This window comes from Tachypleus tridentatus, chromosome 12, assembly GCF_004210375.1.
Source record: "Tachypleus tridentatus isolate NWPU-2018 chromosome 12, ASM421037v1, whole genome shotgun sequence".
NCBI lineage: Eukaryota > Metazoa > Arthropoda > Merostomata > Xiphosura > Limulidae > Tachypleus > Tachypleus tridentatus.
Window position 1 is genome coordinate 10,820,653 of NC_134836.1, and position 17,656 is coordinate 10,838,308.

The 17,656-nt window shown below is 33.3% G+C and overlaps 1 protein-coding gene across 5 annotated transcripts in view; it reads right to left on the reverse strand.

The window, feature by feature from the left end:
- LOC143235380 (alpha-catulin-like) overlaps positions 1–13,184 on the reverse strand; it is a 59,083-nt gene extending 45,899 nt beyond the window's left edge. Inside the window, exons 1-2 of one of the 5 annotated variants that reach the window (XM_076473486.1) lie at positions 12,993–13,182; positions 12,621–12,775 (exon numbers count right to left, since the gene is read on the reverse strand). The gene's annotated coding sequence lies outside the window, so the exon portion shown is untranslated. Of the gene's footprint in view, positions 1–12,616 lie in introns of all 5 variants that reach the window. The other 4 variants (XM_076473487.1, XM_076473484.1, XM_076473485.1 and 1 more) reach the window with 4 other exon arrangements.
- Positions 13,185–17,656: the final 4,472 nt, after the last annotated feature.

Here is a 17,656-nt window from a genome sequence, read left to right on the forward strand (position 1 = left end):
TACACGGGAAAGATTCAACTTACATATCGATCGTAAAAAAACACAGTTTAAGAAAGAACCGTCTTTTCTCGCGAAATGTATGCTCAAAACTATACTATTAAGTCTCAAATAAATGGTCAGGTGAATCTTCGTTCTTTCAATGTTTAATATGTGAAAATAACATATAATAGTTTTACCCTTATAAAACTTAGGTCCGGAAAATATGTTAAGTGTATGTATGGTCTTCTACTAGTCACAGTGATTCTACACTTATATAACATGAAACATCTCTACCATTGATGATGCTAATTTATTGGTCTGAATTATTCATTAGCCAAACAGATTTATTACGGATTACCGATGAAGGGTAAAATTCCCCGAAACTGGTATAACTGAATGATAGTTGATAAGTCGAATAATACATAGTGATTTACGTTTATTTTTTAGTTCTGATTTGTTTATAATTACAAGCTTATCTGTACTGATTTAGATAACGTTATATATTCAGGGCAATAGATTGTTTTGTTCTTTTCCGCTCCTCCCCTATATATTCGTTATTACAAAATAGTTTGTCAAACAATTTTATCATATATTTTCATTGTTGGAAAACAGATACTTTTATTCTACCCTTGGCTTTACCATATTCCTTCTATCCGTAGGGTTAGCTCTGGTACATAACTAAAAGCCTGAATTAGAAATATAAAATTAAGTTGGTTGTTTGAATTTCGCACAAAGCTACTCGAGGGCTATCTGTGCTAGCCTTCCCTAATTTAGCAGTGTAAGACTAGAGGGAAGGCAGCTAGTCATCACCACCCACCGCCAACTCTTGGGCTACTCTTTTACCAATGAATAGTGGGATTAACCGTCACATTATAACGCCCCGACGGCTGAAAGGGCGAGCATGTTTGGAGTGACGGGGATTCGAGCCTGCGACCCACAGATTACGAGTTGAAGGCCTTAACACGCTTGGCCATACCGGGCCTGATTAAGTTGGTACAGCGACAAGTCTACGAACTTACAACGTTATAATTCTAGGTTCGATTCTCGCGGCGGACACAGAAAATAGTCCAGTGTAACTTTGTTTTAAATCAAATTAACCAATCTTCGGTCTTCATGTGAAATTAAGTTATTAAAGAAGATCGAAAGAGAAGAAGGTTGTCCCTATAAAGTAGGTTGTTAAAATTTTCAGTTTTAATATTGTTCAAAAACAGTACTTCAACTCGTGTTATCAAACCTATTCATCGTATATTATGTTTATATTCAACCGAAATAAACAAAACTTTTCTTATCACAATTTTAACACGTTGTTTTTAGAAGAGCCTGGCCCCCTTCCATAACTTTAATTTTACTGGTTTACCTGTTCGTTTGTTGTTGTTGTTGTTGTTGTATTTTTCATTGGTTGATATTAATAACATGATATATTTATTTTACTTTAAAGTTCTGTAACACTTTAATACTTAAACCCAGCTAAAATTAAGTAAACAAAAAGTAATTACCGATAATTCTTATCGAAACATTGTGTTTCTAATGGTTTTTTATTTTATTTTGTTCTTTGCAACATGTTTATAAATTGATATTTTAAACTCCACGGAACTAACAGCTCTCACCCTGGCTTTATATTACCCCAGTATGACATTGAAAATCCGTCTTCCTCTTAAACCATTAGTTACGTGGGTCTGAAGGGTTCGTTTGATTAATTCAATTTGAAATACAAAACCTTGTTTCACACAAAACCGGTTTAATACATTGTTACGTGCTTACATTCAGTGTCTTTTTTAAGTAAGAACATTCGCGAGCCTTTGATCTCTTACTTTCATTTCTTCTTTGGGTAAGTAGACTGAAAGTCGTGATGAGTTTAAAAAAAACTTCATGTCACTACCTTTTGTCCTCTGTGTATTTTTGTGGGTTTTTTTCCACCATGTACTTGTAAAGCACGTAATGAGAAAGAGTTATTCAGAAACCTATGGTTTGCTACCATTCCTATACTGTTGTCTCCTTTCGTCCTGATAATGAGAGAAATTCTGTCATACTGCATAGGACACATAACCAGTTGTAGATTGGTTCATGCATAGAATTGTGACAATTTACCGTTGTACATTTATTTTAGTGCCTGCGCTTGTTACTGTATAGTTTTTCTTTTTTGCATGTGACCTATATTCTTGACTGTGTATTGCGCAAGTCCCGCCTATTCTCGAAATTTGCAGAAAGTTTTTGAGTGTAAAAATCAACAATATTTGTTTTACGAAAGCGTGCAAGAATATTGTTGAACATTCTAGAAACGAGTGTGATTGGTACATAAAAACTGACTCGCCAAGAGACAAAGAGTATTATTATTACTTGTCAGCTACAATTAGTGTGCTATAGGCTTAAAAAGCTGTAACTATGATTAACGCCTATTAATCGGAAAACTACAGAATTTGACCAGGAACGTTTATAGATTTCAAATATTACAAACCGTTTGACTTCAGTGAGTTACTTTGGACATTATAATTTCTTGGAGAACATTAACTATCTTTTTCGGAAAGAAGTGAGGTTCTAACTGGCGTGAGACTAGCCAAGAAAGACATCGTTAACTTAGGCGATGTATAACAAAATCAACTCCGAATTAAGTTGGTCGTCGTGGACCTGGATCGTCGATAAAAAATTAAGTTCTAGACCGGATATAAGACTCAGTACTATCTGTAAATTTGTAAACTCTTTTGTATAAACCATCATTTGTAATAAGTACTAGTAATAACCGTTATTATAAATTGTATTGATTTTTTTTCTTTGTATATTAAAATATATTTGTATTAAAAAAGAAAATTGTGTGTATCAATCTTGTTGGTAAATAACATAAATTTAATAGACATAAACATTTAATCAACTACTAAATTCAAATAACAGTTTCTGGTTATTTGAAATAGTAATACGTAATGTACAAAACATGAATCGGAAACCTTATAATACGTAACAGGATACACAAACAACTGTAAGCTGGTTCGTACACACAACACAGAACCAGTTGTAAGTTGATTCGTGTATGTGGTTCATAACAAGCTGAAGATCGGTTCGTGCACAGAACACATAACCATTTGTGGTTTAGTTCAACAACAGAGCATAAAACCATTTGTAGGTTGAATCATGCACAAAACATATAACAAGTTGTAATTTGATTCATGCATAGGACAAATAACTATTTGTAGGTTGGTTCATGCACAAGACGCTTGACCAGTTTTAGGTTGGTTCACACATAAGATTTGACCAGTTGTGGGTTGGTTCATGCACAAGCCCTGGTCATTTGTAATTTGGTTCTTGCACATTTGACTATTTGTAGGTTGGTTTATACACAAGACTTGACCAGTTGTAATTTGATTCATGCACAAGATAATTGATCAGATATCGGTTTGAAACAGCAATGTAAAAGACAGCATTTCAATGAAAGAAAGAAAAAAGAAAGCCGGAAAGTGCAAGAGACAACGAACAAACCAAGAGAGAGGCAAATGAAGAAAGTAATATGCTGCAAGAAACGAAACCTAGTTCTAAATCCTTATTATTAATTACCAGTGGTAAACAACAAACTGTAAGACTCTTATTGGGTATTTAACTGTTAGTATCACCGTGAAGTTATTAGGCTTGGATACATGTGCCTGAACTCGTTTTCACTATTCCATTCCTTATGACTAACACAAAACAATGATAGATGTCATAAAAAATGTAATCGATAGACTCGCATAAGAGTAAAATAAAAGGAAACTCATATACAGGAATAACAAATTACAGATTCCTGTAAAATACGTGTGTATGTAAAACAAGCAATATCGCAAGGTTACCAAAGATAGTTTGATTGAAGTAATAGAATATGTACGTGAGAAAAACACTAAAAATGCGCGTGGAACTTGGTACAGCTGTTTGTATAATGATGAATAAACTCAATCTACCGATAGTTCTGCCACGCCCACGAACTTTTAGTCAGGGTAAAAGAAGAAGCACCTGTCTATTACAGTACAGCACAATCTGCAGTTTCATCACTTTCCAGCGAGTACGTGTAGAAGAAAAGAACACAATACAACATGTAAAATAATTCGTAGACGGTATGACGAGTAAGAAGACTTGTAGATGAACAGTATAATTTATATATGCAAAAAACGGCTCGTTTGGGTGGAGAAAATATTTTACGTAGAAGAGCGAACAACATTTTGACCTTCTTCGTCATTTTTTTTTGTTTCTTTGTGAACCTGATGATGACCGAAGATGGTCGAAACATTGTTCGCTCTTCTACGTAAAATATTTTCTCAACCCAAACGAGCCGTTTTTGCATATAAATTTCTCTACAAGTGGGTTTTCTCGACATCACTGATTAGTATAATTTAAGTTTAACTTGTATAAAAACAATATGAAAAACTTAACAAATAACATATTTATAAACACTATATCAATACGAGGACAAAAACATATTTGTCAACAGACAGTCAGTATAACAAGGTAACAAGTTTATATCTATATAAACATATCGCATGCATAATAAAATATATAAGTAACATAGAGAGACACAATGCAACATATGGAAAAATATCACCAAGTTAATAAAATACAAAGTACAATGTAACATTCTAGCAAACAATGTGAGGTAAATATAAACATTGTTCACAAAAAATAAAGCGTATATACAAATATTTGTTAAATTTAAGTACCTTTCGGTGTTTAAAGTATAACTTTAATATTTATAAATTGTTTACATAAATAAAATAAGCAAATGAAATATAAGTAGAAAAACAGCATGAAATATTAATACAGTGGTACCTCGGTTCTCGACGACTCACTTCTCGAACAATTCGGTTTTCGAACATATTGTTTGAAAAAAAAGTCTCGGTTGTCGAACATAAACTCTGTTCCCGAACCAAGCTGTCGTGGCCCGAATCCCCGATATAACCCGACTGATGACCCGAACGACCCTTCGACCATTTTCGGCCCACGCCAAGCTTGCCCAAAACATTTTACCCACACCTGTTGCTCAGTCCACACCCCCGCTAAAATCTGCTGTAAACGTTCTCGTTTTTCTTTTTTTCCTAAATATTCTGATTAAATAAGCCACCATGTTGTCAAAGAAGGATAATGAAAGCAGCAAACCAAAAAGAAAAGTTGTTAGAGCCAAAATAGAGGTGAAAACAAAATCTCATAGTGAAGTATGAGACTGGTGTTCGCTGACCTTGCTACACATTTTGGTATGGCGAAGTCTACAGTCTGCACCATATTGAAAAATAAAGAGGTCATCAAAGGAGCTGATGTTGCAAAAGGAGTGACAGTGCTTACAAAACAAAGATCACAAACAATGGAAAAGGTAGAAAAACTGTTGTTGATTTGGGTAAACTAAAAACATTAGCTGGTGATAGCATTTCTGAGACCATCATTTGTGAGAAAGCAAAGCAGTTGCATGCTGACCTCTTGAAAATCACCCTGGAACGAGTGCTGATACAAGTGATGCCTTTAAGGCTAGTAGGGGGTGGTTTAAAAAAATTAGGAAGAGAAGTGGCATACATAGTGTGGTGAGACATGGGGAGGGTGCCTGGCAGAAACAAACCTCATTAGACAAGTTTTTAGTGAGAAATAGGTCCAGTGAGTCTCAAGCAGGTTGTAACGGTGCAAAGAGACAGAAAAGAGTTTGTTTGTTTTTAATTTTACACAAAGCTACTCGAGGGCTATCTGTGCTAGCTGTGCTAGCACCTAATTTAGCAGTGTAAGACTAGAGGGAAGGCAGCTAGTCATCACCACCCACTGCCAACTCTTGAGCTACTCTTTTACCAACGAATAGTGGGATTGACCGTCACATTATAACGCCCCCACAGCTGAAAGGGCGAGCATGTTTGGCGCGACGGGAATGCGAACCCGCGACCCTCAGATTACAAATCGCACACCTTAACACGCTTGGCCATGCCGGGCCGACAGAAAAAAGAAAGAACCCCAGAAGGAGAGTTACCTGACGTTTTTATGGAAGGTGACTCCCCCATCCAAACAATAATAACCCTCCTACTCTCCACGTTCCTCACCACCTTTACTTACGACATCAGCTCTCCTCAGTACAGGTAAAATGCAGTTAAATTTTTATTTATTGTTTTTTTATTGTGTTTATAGTTTTTGTGGTTGACTTTATGCATGTAAGTATTATTATACAGGTATAAATAAGCAATATTTTTACTTAAAATGCTTCATAATGCGTAATTTTTTGAGGTCTGGAACGGATTAATTTAATTTATAGTATTTCTTATGGGAAAAATTGATTCGGTTTTTGAACAGCCTTCTGGAACGGATTAAGTTCGAGAACCGAAGTACCACTGTATATTTACCTAGCAACAGTATTAATTTGTGGGTTTCTCAACTGTTAAGTCTAATTGCTCCTACTAACATATTTGTTTGTTTGTTTTTTAATTTTCCGCAAAGCTGCACGAGGGCTATCTGTGCTAGACATCCCTAATTTAGCAGTGTAAGACTATAAGGAAGGCAGCTAGTCACCACCACCCACTGCCAGCTCTTAGGCTACTCTTTTACCAACGAATAGTAGGATTGACCGTCACATTATAACGCCCTCACGGCTGAAAAGGCGAGCATGTTTGGTGTGATAGGGATTCAAAGACGTTAGTAAGTTTCTCAACTGTTTAGGCTAATTGCTCCTACTAACATAAATCGTTTATTCATGATGTATCAATTGGACAAAGGACTATCTACACATATCTTTCCCTAATTTTGAACTAAATAAAGGCAGTTAATCAATAAAACTCACCGCTAATATTTGTGATCTAAAACTAGAGTTTGACCATCACTGTTATAATGTTTTGGAGACAACGAGTTCCGAGCCATGAACTCTCAGATTCATACTTCGAGCATACTAAACATTAGGCCACATTTTGTCCATTAGCAAAATGTGTGTGTGCTTTCTTATAGCAAAACCACCGCGTGCTATCTGCTGAGTCCACCGAGGGGAATCGAACCCATGATTTTAGCATTTGAAATCTATAAACTTACCGCTGTACCAGCGGTGGACACTAAAAGAGGGTAAAAATAATTTGTAACTGACAACGCCGTTTGTTTGAGTGTGTGTGTGTTTGTTTTTCGTATAGCAAAGCCACAAAGGGCTATCTGCTCAGCCCACCGACCGTTTATTTGAACTGTTATATTTATGGTTATCCGTCCAATTTCTCTTTTATATAGCTTTTCAGGCAACACACTTTTGCAACATTATATGATAAACTGTAAGCTAGAAGTCTACGTTTATAAATTTCTCTCATACCTTCTTTGAATAACAAGAGAAATGTTTGTGTTTTGTCACAAAAGAACGACGTAGGAACAAAAAAAAACATGAAACCGTTTATTGAGGCTTGCTTTATTGAAGTTATTATAAATTTCTAGGCAAAATATTATTTTTCAAAGACAAAGTTTAAATCATTTCCCATCTGCAGATCCCTAAACAAAAAAGTACCTCGATAGTTTTGTGTTCTTAACTGATCGTAAGTTATCTTTGAGAGTGTTTGTCACTTTTAAATACTTGTTTTTCATAACCAACATTACTATGAGTATATTCTGTAGTTTCAAGTTTATCTTGTTTCTAAAACCTTTTTATTAATTTTAAATTAATATTACACAAGTCCAGAAAAAATAAAAAAAGAAAAGTAAGATAAATTATCAGGCTATTTTAAATGGTCTTATAAAAGAAGTATCAGCATATTCGAGTTGAATCTTTAAAAAAATAAAAAATATGATGACCAGACAAAAGATGAGACAAAATCACAAACCAGATAATAAATTATATCACTAAACTTTTCGAGTGGTCAGTCTTTTCAAATCAAGCCTAAAACTGCAGAGAAAAAAATGTCTTAACCCTATCACCTTCTTAAAATTTAACCACCCAAGTGCGATGTAGAAAGAAAGCGATCATAAATCAACCATTTCCTTCAGATAAAGCCTATAAGTACAGAAAAACTTTAATCTCAGGTCGAGGAACCTGCAGACAAATGAAATATCGACGTTGTTTTACAATATTATTTCAATTGCAATAAAAAAAAAGTTTTGTTCCAATGTCTAAATCTCATGGTTCACAAGATGCCACATTTGAAGTTTAGTCTGACCCGAAATCTACAATGAACAGTTCTTTTATAATGCAATAAACCACTCGATATATATCCTTAAACAATGAAAAAAGTAAGTGGTCCGAATTTAGTTTAAACATTCAAAAATAAAGTTGTCAGACCACACTCGAGTGAAACACCAACCTCTTGGGGTAGAAACTAAATCCACAAGGTACCAACAGCTAAATAACGGAGTATCTTAGATTAAAGACATTAACTCCACAGTGCATAAACAACTAAATAATGGAGTATATTGGATTAAAGACATTAACTCCACAGTGTATAAACAACTAAATAATGTAGTATCTTAGATTAAAGAAATTAACTCTACGTGTACAAATAATTAAATAACAGTTTCTTTCATTAAAGAGACTAACTTCAGTGTGTACAAACAACTGAGTAAAAGAATATTTTAGATTAAAGAAATTACTTGAATAGTGTAAAAACAATTAAATAACGAAATATTTTAGATTAAAGAAATTACTTGAATAGTGTAAAAACAATTAAATAACGAAATATTTTAGATTAAAGAAATTACTTGAATAGTGTAAAAACAATTAAATAACGAAATATATTAGATTAAAGAAATTACTTGAATAGTGTAAAAACAATTAAATAACGAAACATATTAGATTAAAGAAATTACTTGAATAGTGTAAAAACAATTAAATAATGAAACATATTAGATTAAAGAAATTACTTGAATAGTGTAAAAACAATTAAATAATAAAACATATTAGATTAAAGAAATTACTTGAATAGTGTAAAAACAATTAAATAATGAAACATATTAGATTAAAGAAATTACTTGAATAGTGTAAAAACAATTAAATAATGAAACATATTAGATTAAAGAAATTACTTGAATAGTGTAAAAACAATTAAATAATGAAACATATTAGATTAAAGAAATTACTTGAATAGTGTAAAAACAATTAAATAATGAAATATTTTAGACTAAAGAAATTACTTGAATAGTGTAAAAACAACTAAATAATGAAATATATTAGATTAAAGAAATTACTTGAATAGTGTAAAAACAATTAAATAACAAAATATTTTAGATTAAAGAAATTACTTGAATAGTGTAAAAACAATTAAATAATGAAATATATTAGATTAAAGAAATTACTTGAATAATATAAAAACAATTAAATAATGAAATATATTAGATTAAATTAAATAATTCAAATGTGTACAAACAACTAAATAAGAGAAACATAAGCAGAACTAAAATGTGTAATAATAGCCAGCCATAAAACGAAAGATGTACATACCAAAAAAAATGCACAAACGGGTAGAAATGCCAACCAAGACAAGAGTCAAAATATACAGAAACAGCAATAGAAGTCAAGAAAAAAATAGCAGAGTCAAGATGACAATTTGAGTTTTCAGAATGAAAACATCTGACGACAGAAAATCCATCATGATAAATGAAAAGGGCCGAATAATTTCAACTAAACTACTATTTGTAGCGCATGTGAAATTTCTGAAAATAGTGAACAGAATAATAGTTGACACTGATGTTGTTTTCGGCAGCCTGACTTAGAGTGTGGTTTGTTAGCATTCAGACTTTTCTTTATGTCCAAATCCTTTTATTGGTGAAATAATATGCATTCAGAACAAAAACTTGCTCAGTACCTAATTTTTTTGTTGTTCAATTATTATGAACTAATTTAAGGAAATTCTGAAACGTCCGTATGAAAGATGCTCTTAGGTTTTAAATAAAATTAATCAAAAGAGACATCAACGTCTTTTACTTGCACAATAATCTATTTATAAAATATAAGTTAAAAAAGGCTTTAAATACTGTAAATGTTTCAGTGGAAATAATTTTACCATCATGAGGAGAATAAACCATGAAGAACACACGAAGTTTCTCATGAAACTTTGTTTTTAACCAAGAATTTTCTTAGGTTTACTTCATTTTTTTTCCAATACCTTTTTAAGTATTTTTAAATTATCTCCATCAAAGCCGATTCATCCTTAGAAAATGTTTTTTGTTAAAAACTAATATAAAAAGAGTGTACACGTACATAGTTTCATAAGAAACTTCATGCGTACTACTTCATGGTTTAATCATCTGAAGAAAGTGAGATTATATTCAACAAAACATGTAGACTTTTTAAAGTTTTTAACTTCTATTTTATTAATTTTACAAATACATTATTGTGCAGTAACAATTTTTTTGCACACGAACTATCTGTCTTACGTATTGATGTTTATACATATTATCATATCTTTAATATTTATTATAAAACTTCCTTTTCCACCTAATGAACCAGTTGAAAACAAATCTTATAGAGAATACCAACACTTCTGAATTATTTGATATTTGAGCTTAAGTTGAGAAGTAGGTGTTATCACCTAATCATACCGTAAAGAGATAGGTAATCTTGAGGACTTAAACAGAATGTTTATATTTAAATGCAATTATCATTATAAACCATTGAACACGCATTTATTAGAACCAATGATTACATAATTTGCAGTTACGGAATGTTAACATTTCGAAAGTTTCCGTCTGTACTCGGGCCTGACATGGACAGATAGTTAAGGCCCTTGAGTCGTAATCCATGGGTCGCGGGTTCGAATCCCCATCACACCAAACATGCTCGTCATTTCAGCTATAGGAGCATTATAATGTTACAGTCAATCCCAAGAGTTGCCGGTGGGTGGTGATGACTAGCTGCCTTCCCTCTAGTCTTACACAGCTAAATTAGGGACAGCTAGTGCAGGTATCCCTCGTGTAACTTTGCGCGAAATTCAACAATAAAGATCCTTCTGTATTTTAAATTTTAACATTACCCGCGACAGAGGGCAGTTTGAACCCGTACTAAACAAATGTAAGCATGAGCTGAGACTTTAATCGATGTTTCTATTTGTTTCTAGAATGAAAATCTTAAAACGACGTTGGATACTTTTTTTCATTTCCAATGCCGCTTAGAGTTGCTGGATCTACACTTTTCATAAAGATGTGTTTCTGGTTCTTTTATTTACAAGGAAGAATTATTCTTATAGGTCCTTCTATACAGGTACAGATGCAGGTTCATGTTCTTTCAAGCAAATAGAGGCTGGTTCAAGTCCTTTCACACAAAATCGTGAGGTTAATTTGGATTTCTTTCACACAAATAGAGGATGGTTCAGGTTTTTCCATACAAATCGAGAGGTAGGTTTAGGTCCTTCCATACATATAGAGAGGCTAGTTCATATCTTTCCATACAAATAGAGAAGATAGTTCAGGTCCTTCCACTGAAGTAGGACAGTTGCTTCTGTTCTTTTCTTGAAGGAAAGGTGACTGGTTTAGATCTTTCCATGAAGAAAGAGTTGATGGTCTAGCTTTCTCGTTAGGATACATATTAAATGTACATACAAATAGAGAGGCTGGTTCAGGTCCTTCCATACGAATAGAGACGCTGGTTTAGGTCCTTCCATAAAAATAGAGAAGATAGTTTCAGGTACTTCCATTGAAGTAGGACAGTTGCTTCTGTTCTTTTCTTGAAGAAAAGGTGACTGGTTTAGATCTTTCCATAAAAAAAAGAGTTGATGGTCTAGCTTTCTTGTTAGGTACACATTAAAAGTACTGTACTTACAGCATATGCGATGTAATATCTTCAAAGTATATAACAAACGTAATTATACTTCTCATAAGACATTATATTAGGCCTATTACTTTTTCACGTAACATTCGTAATCTAGTCCGTCAGTGGTTTGCGTGACACAAAAAAGAATAAATGTATAGCAACTTAAACACGTCATATTCGTCATATCCAACACCGACGACATATTTCGCTTAATTCAGAAATTTTCGAGTGTTAAAAGATATGATAGGCCTAACAAAATGCCTCATAACAAGTATAATTATGAATGGTCGGATTGTGAAAGGTGTTCACACAATGTCTATCATTCGGGATGTACACAATATGTAATATCTTCAGGCTATATATCACATAAAATATCCAGGATACAAAAGGAAAGCATGTACGGCTCTTATTCCTTCTAGTTTTGGGTCACTTTAAACAATACCTGTGGTTATTAATAATTCCGAAAATAGACAACAGTAAATGGGGTAGGGTAGTTTTTCAACTGCGGCATAGTGGCACATAGAACTGTCTGACTTTTTGTTTGTATTTTTTCAAGTATAGACAGTTCCTTTTTCCCATGACCAACTTGATAAAATTAAAGTGTTGGACTCAGGAAGTCAAACCTTTTCGGCTGAGGAATTTGACCACGCCCAAAGTATCAGATTAATTTAATCTTTCCTAAAATAATTTTAATTTGAGAGTAATCTGGTAGAGATCCCGATGAGTAATAAGATCAAATATGGTTTATACGCCCCTCACGTTGATATTGCTGGCACACAAAGAAATAGCTAATAAAAAGGAGGTGGAGAATTTATTACAGATTATTTTACACTAATCCTGCATAAAAGAAATTCAGGTGCCGCGGCTGTTGAGAATTCCCTCTTGTTCGTTAATAAAAGGACATACGTATCATATTAGTTTCTCCCTTTCCAGAGCAAGATAGTTTAAAACCACTTACCAACTTACGATTTGTCGATAAGATAATATGGATAGTAGTACTTGAGGTATCTTTTGGAGCGTCTTATGTGGTCAGACATAAAACACTTGAAGAATGAAACATTCCAGCTGACGATCCACAAGTTTTCACATACATCACGAAAGTTTCTCCTTCTTCTAAAGAAGCATCAACAGGGCGAATGTTTTATAAGCGAGTAAACATTTCAGGCTTATAGAATTTCTCGTTTCTGTTTTTTGTACCGAAAAAAACAAAGTTGTACTTTATGTTACTGACTAATTTCAGTTATAGAAATGAACAGTTACTATTTCTAGTTTCAGAAAATTATACACTTTCTTCAGGTGGATTCCCATTTCAGTTCCAAGAGAGGCTTACCTGGACACTTAGAAAAGATCCAGTTCCACTTGAGGCCACTACTTCATCAGCTAAATACCACAACTGTTTCCCTCCACAGTTACCAGTATACTCTCTCTGGCTGGGGAAATATTGAAGCAATCGTGCTTGTTCAAAGAATACCCTCCACTGCATTGCGCTGCGATACGTTTCTCTTGCATCCAGAGCACGCGCAAAGACGTAGGCAGTTGAAAGTCCAATTTCGAATGAAGAAAACAGAACTAACGGCTTACTTCAACTAACTGAATACGGATAGACAGATAAGAGTTAATTATCGTAAATAAATTACGAGTAAAGACAGAGAAAAATCAAATTATAGGAAGGGAAATAAAGACCAAGAGGCATATTTTTATATTTGATGTGTTTAGTTATAATTTAAAAACAGATAAGTAGAGAGTGATAAATAGAGACAAAAACATGCATAAATAGACGTAAAGAGACAGAGACAAAAAATAAAAGTAGGGAAATAGAAAAATTTCAAGATACATATGTAATTTTTTTTATCTTCGTTCTGAAGTTATAAGATTCAGTGCAATTTTTTACACAACGTCGCCTCGTAATTCCTATAATTTTGAAACCTGTGAATAAGCGTCGAAGAGTTAATATTGGGAACAGCATATTTATAAAACGGTATGTAACGGATTTTCCATTATACATTTATTTTTAAACCTACTCTTGTTTTGTTATAGTTTTCTTTTTTTACACATAACATATATTCTTGATTGTGTATTGTTCAAGTCCCGTTTGTTTCCGAAATTTGTAGATTCTTGAGAGAAAGAATCATAGATAATTGTTTTACGAAAACGCGCTAGCGTTCTTGAATATTGTTGAAACTTCGAGAAACTCGGATGATTCGTATAAAAGCCGAGAGACAACAGAAGATTATTATTATTGGTCAGCTACAGACAGTGTGTTATAGGCATCGGAAGCTACAAATGTGATTAATGCTTATTAATCGGAAAACTACAAAATTAGACCTGGAACGTTTATAGATTTCCAACATTACAGTTCATTAAACTTAAGTGAATTAACTTAGGATGTTAGAATTTCTAAGAGGACATTAAATATCTTCTTTGATTAAAATCCAGTGGTGTGAGGTCAATCTAGCTAGCTAGCATAAGTGAGGTGTGACAATATCAACTAAGAATTGATCTATTCGTCATGGACCTGGATCGTCGATATAATATTCAGTTCTAGACCGGATATAAGACTCAGCATTGTTTTTTATTTTTTGTAAAACTCTTGTAAAAAACATCATTTGTATTAACTATTAATAATAACCGTTATTATAAATTGTACTGTTTTTTGTTTGTATATTAAAATATATTTATATTACAAAAAGAAAATTGTGTATATTAATCTTGTTGGCAAATGTCATAAATTTGATACATTTTAACATTTAATTAACATCTAAATTCAAATTTCCGGTTATTTGAATTAGTAATACGTTACGTACAGAATATAATACATCGTAGACTCGTCCGAAATAAATTATAATACGTAACATAACATGGTAAAACCCAAGAAATTTCTATGATCAGATCAAACATAGCCTGGCATGACCAGATTGTTAAAGCGCTTAACTTGTAATATGACGGTACCGGGTTCAAGTCCCCATCACACCAAACATGCTAGCCCTATCAGCCGTGTGGGAGTTATAAAATTATGGTCAATCCCACTATTCGTTGGTAAAATAGTAGTCATAAAGTTAGCAGTGAATGGTGATGAGTAACTGCCTTCTCTCTGGTCTCACACTGTTAAATTAAGAACGGATAGCGCAGATAGCCCTCATGTAGCTTTTGAGCGATATTCAAATACACACAAACAGATCAAACATTTCTTTACACCTAACGTATGTTCACAAAGTTTTTGTTACAGTTCAGTTTTAAGAAAGAATCTGGAATAATTTTGACGTCAACAGCATGCGATGTTTTACCCTCCTAAAAAAGTATTAGAAAGTCAATCAGTCATTCTGATCACGTGCCAGGTAGCAGCTTCGTGCTAGCAGTTCACCATTGGCGCGTCACCGTCTGTTATATCTGTATCGTATAGTACTCATGTTATCCATCCGTTCGTCTTTGTTTGTTAAGGAAAGGGAGTGGACAGCACAGCCACGCCACTGTATCTATATGATTAAAAAAACGATATGTGTAAGTCATTCTGTGCATTTGTACATTCTAACTCAAATGGAAACCCAATATTCCTAATGGCTAACTGTATACTTTTACATTTGTATGAGTACAAAAGTGAAATACTTTAACTACATTGTTCTTTACGAGTGTTAAACTACTACGTTTTCTTTAAATTAACTTTAAATAAAATTACTTTAGTAACATAAACAAACAGACAATAAAACACATTAACTCTTTAGATTTTCATGGCTTATAATAACGCAGTACCATAAAATCTTTAAACAAATTCCCTATCACAACAAACATGCTCGCCCTTTCAACCGTGGAGGTATTATAAAGTTTTGGTCAATCCCACTATTCGTTGGTAAAAGAGTAGCCCAACAGTTAGCGGTGGGTCGTGATGACTAACTGCATTCCCTCTGGTCTTACACTGCTAAATTCGGGACTGCTAACGCAGATAACCTACGTGTAGCTTTGCGCAAAATTACAACAAAATACAACAACAAATAAATCTAAAGAAATCCAAACAGGTGATTAAAAGTCTACAAATAGGCCTAAAGCTTAAATATGCGTTTATCCGTTGTATATTACGGCATTAAGCCTTAATAGTCACAACAACAACTCCATTCATTTTCGATGTTTCAGAGCACTGCAGGAAAGGCGATAATTGTAGAGTTCAGATGATTTACAAATGTGAATTAGGCAGATATACACACACGAAATTAAAAATTAAACACATAGCGAAAGTTGATATTTACACTTTTGGATTTTAAAAATTCACTATTTTATAACGTCGTTTTATGAAGAGTTCGATCAAGAGAAATTCTTCAAGATTGTACTTAAAAACGGCGATTTTCCAGAAAGACAACGTATTTATATAAAAAAAAATGTATACAGTAATATTTTTCCTTTGCAATCATTCGATACTTTTACACTGCTTTTGTTCAAATACAACTCCATACTCTGCTTAGTAAGTTCTTGTTTCATTAATGTTTAATTACATAACAAACACAATAATAACATTATTTATGAGATTTGTTTAAAATGTGTACCTTCTAATGTGTATATGTTATTCCACTTAACAACGCAGCATATATGAAAAAAATCTTTGGTTCATATAATCCGTGATGACGAGAAAACCCACATGTATAGAAGATTATATAAGTAAAAACGGCTGGTATGGATAAAGAAAGCTCTATGTAGAGGAACGAACAAGTTTCAACCTTCTTCGGTCATCGTCAAGTTCACAAAGAAAGAAAGAGGTAACTAACCGATAGCTGACCATGTGTTTGAAGGCGGTTGTGTAATTGAGTGTAGGAATGTAGAGGGCGTGCTTAGATGTTGTGAACATGACGATGACCGAAGAAGGTCGAAACGTTGTTCGTTCCTCTACATAGTGCTTTCTTTATCCATACCAGCCGTTTTTTTACGTATATAATTTTCTCTACAAGTGGTCTTTCTCGTCATCACGGATTATCATTTTATCACGGTAATTGTACGAGAGGTCTTTGTGTTTTCTTTATGAATTGTGCTTATCTATGTAACCATTATGTCTGAACTAACATACATTACACCAATATTAAGAGTACACGCTCATACGATCATAAAGAAACTTAAACCAAAAAATTATCAACAGAAGAAATGATATTTACTTTATTCAACAATGTAGAAAGGAACAATTAACCTCTAACATTGTAAAGGTAAAACTATCAAAAAATTCTAATCAATGCACCAACATTATCCAAAATTTACAGAAAAACTACTTGAAACCATGTTGAACAGGAAATACAAAGAACTCCATGACTTACAAAAACAAAAAATGAACCTAAACCATCAACTGGCATGCTGCATTAAACCAGAGATTTACAGACTTATACAACGAAACATAAACCAAACCAACACAAGGAAAGACAGGGACAAAAACATCTGCCACAACAAAAAACTAGAGAAACTAAGATGTAAACAACAGAAAAGCCACCAACACGACAAACCGTTGACTAACCTCATAATTAACAGATCCGACCGAAAATTAAACACAGACGAGATACATCTACTTAACAAAGGACTCAACTTCGCAATAGCACTTAGGTACATCCCAACCTTAGAAATTAAAGCATGTTTAGATGACCTAGCCAGGAGACTTGTGATACTTTCTTCAGAAACCAAAAACAAAAAAAATAACCAACAGAAAGAATACAACTTCGACAATTCTATTGACATCCAACAGCCAAATTTCCCAGGAAAAATAAAAAATTTATACTTTCCAAAAACATCTAAAAACAACTTCTTAAACAAGTTTTTCAAAGAATGTTCTCACAAAACCATCAACATGATTTCACAAGACAGAAAACTAAAAAACAACCTTACAAAAGAGACATTAATTCCATTAAAAACCTAAAACAAGACAGAAACATTAAAATTCTAAAAGCAGATAAAGGAAGCGCTATAGTCAAAATGAACACGAATGAATACATCCAAAAAATGAAGAACAAAAATTAAACCAATACACACGAA